This window comes from Arachis ipaensis, chromosome B9 (assembly GCF_059453495.1).
Source record: "Arachis ipaensis isolate K30076 ecotype BB chromosome B9, ASM5945349v1, whole genome shotgun sequence".
Taxonomy (NCBI): domain Eukaryota; kingdom Viridiplantae; phylum Streptophyta; class Magnoliopsida; order Fabales; family Fabaceae; genus Arachis; species Arachis ipaensis.
In genome coordinates, this window is record NC_142444.1 from 117,062,619 (window position 1) to 117,065,047 (window position 2,429).

At 31.8% G+C, this 2,429-nt stretch overlaps 1 non-coding gene across 1 annotated transcript; it reads right to left on the reverse strand.

The window, feature by feature from the left end:
* Positions 1-1,764: 1,764 nt before the first annotated feature.
* On the reverse strand, positions 1,765-1,872 carry LOC148546041 (small nucleolar RNA R71). The gene has a single exon (XR_015901225.1). It is a non-coding gene; the product is annotated as a small nucleolar RNA R71 (small nucleolar RNA).
* Between the last annotated feature and the right edge of the window lie 557 nt (positions 1,873-2,429).

Consider the following 2,429-nt stretch of genomic DNA (forward strand, 5'->3'; position numbering starts at 1 on the left):
TCTTCTTGTTTGATCTACATATTTTCTTGTTTTGTGTCTTTTCTTGTTTTTCATATGCATTTTTAACTTGTTAGTGTCTAAACATTAAAAATTTCTAATTTTGGTGTCTTGCATGTTTTCTTTGCATAAAAGATTTTCAAAAATAAGTTCTTGGTGTTCATCTTGACATTCAAAGTGTTCTTGGTGTTCATCTTGACATTCATAGTGTTCTTGCATTCATCACATGTTTTGATCCAAAATTTTCATGCATTGAGTCTTTTTGATGTTTTTCTCTTTCATCATTAAAAATTCAAAAATCAAAAATATATCTTTCCCTTTTTCTCTCATAAATTTTCGAAAATTTGAGTTGACTTTTTCAAATTTTTAAAATCTAGTTGTTTCTTATGAGTCAAATCAAATTTTCAAATCGAAAATCCTATCTTTTTCAAAATCTTTTTCAAAAATTAAATCTTTTTCATTTTTCTTATTTATTTTTGAAAATTTTAAAAATATTTTTCAAAAATCTTTTTCTTAATTTTATCTTATAATTTTCGAAAATATTATCAACAATTAATGTTTTGATTCAAAAATTTCAAGTTTGTTACTTGCTTGTTAAGAAAGATTCAAACTTTAAGTTCTAGAATCATATCTTGTGATTACTTGTGACTCAAGTCATTAATTTTGATTTTAAAATTCAAATCTTTTTCAAAACTAATTTTAATCATATCTTTCTATCATATCTTTACAAATCATATCTTTTTCAAAAAAAAAAAATTTGATTTTAAAATATCTTTTCTAACTTCTTATCTTCTTATCTTTTCAAAATTAATTTTCAAATCTTTTTCAACTAACTAATTGACTTTTTGTTTGTTTCTTATCTTTTTCAAAACCACCTAACTACTCTTTCCTCTCTAATTTTTGAAAATACCTCCCTCTTTTTCAAAAATTCTTTTTAATTAATTAATTGTTTCAATTTTTAATTTTAATTTTAATTTTATCTTAATTTTCGAAAATCATTAACTCTTTTTCAAAATTTATTTTTCAAAATTCCCTCTCTCCCATCTCCTTCTATTTATTTATTCATCTACTAACACTTCTCCTCACCCAAAAATTCGAACCCCTTCTTCTCTTCTGAGTTCGAATTCTTCTCTTCTTCATTCTCTTTCTTCTTTTCTTCTACTCACACAAGGGAACCTCTATACTGTGGTAAAAAGGATCCCTATTATTATTTTCTGTTTTCTTCTTTTTCATATGAGCAGGAGCAAGGACAAGAACATTCTTGTTGAGGCAGACCCTGAACCTGAAAGGACTCTGAAGAGGAAACTGAGAGAAGCTAAAATACAACAATCCAGAGACAACCTTACAGAAAATTTTGAAAAGGAAGAGGAGATGGAAGCCGAAAATAATAATAATGCAAGGAGGATGCTTGGTGACTTTACTACACCTAATTCCAATTTACATGGAAGAAGCATCTCCATTCCTGCCATTGGAGCAAACAATTTTGAGTTGAAACCTCAATTAGTTTCTCTGATGCAGCAGAACTGCAAGTTTCATGGACTCCCATCTGAAGATCCTTTTCAGTTCTTAACTGAATTCTTGCAGATCTGTGATACTATTAAGACCAATGGGGTTGATCCCGAGGTCTACAGGCTTATGCTTTTCCCGTTTGCTATAAGAGACAGAGCTAGAGTATGGTTGGACTCTCAACCTAAAGATAGCCTGAACTCTTGGGATAAGCTGGTCACGGCTTTCTTAGCCAAGTTCTTTCCTCCTCAAAATCTTAGTAAGCTTAGAGTGGATGTTCAAACCTTTAGACAAAAAGAAGGTGAATCCCTCTATGAAGCTTGGTAGAGATACAAGTAACTGACCAAAAAGTGTCCTTCTAACATGCTTTCAGAATGGACCATCCTGGATATATTCTATGATGGTCTGTCTGAATTAGCTAAGATGTCATTGGATACTTCTGCAGGTGGATCCATTCACCTAAAGAAAACGCCTGCAGAAGCTCAAGAACTCATTGACATGGTTGCTAATAACCAGTTTATGTACACTTCTGAGAGGAATCCTGTGAGTAATGGGACGCCTCAGAAGAAGGGAGTTCTTGAAATTGATACTCTGAATGCCATATTGACTCAGAATAAAATATTGACTCAGCAAGTCAATATGATTTCTCAGAGTCTGAATGGAATGCAAGCTACATCCAACAGTACTCAAGAGGCATCTTCTTAAGAAGAAGCTTATGATCCTGAAAACCCTGCAATAGCAGAGGTGAATTACATGGGTGAACCATATGGAAACACCTATAACCCCTCATGGAGAAATCATCCAAATTTCTCATGGAAGGATCAACAAAAGCCTCAACAAGGCTTTAATAATGGTGGAAGAAACAGGTTTAACAATAGTAAACCTTTTCCATCATCCACTCAGCAACAGACAGAAAATTCTTAGCA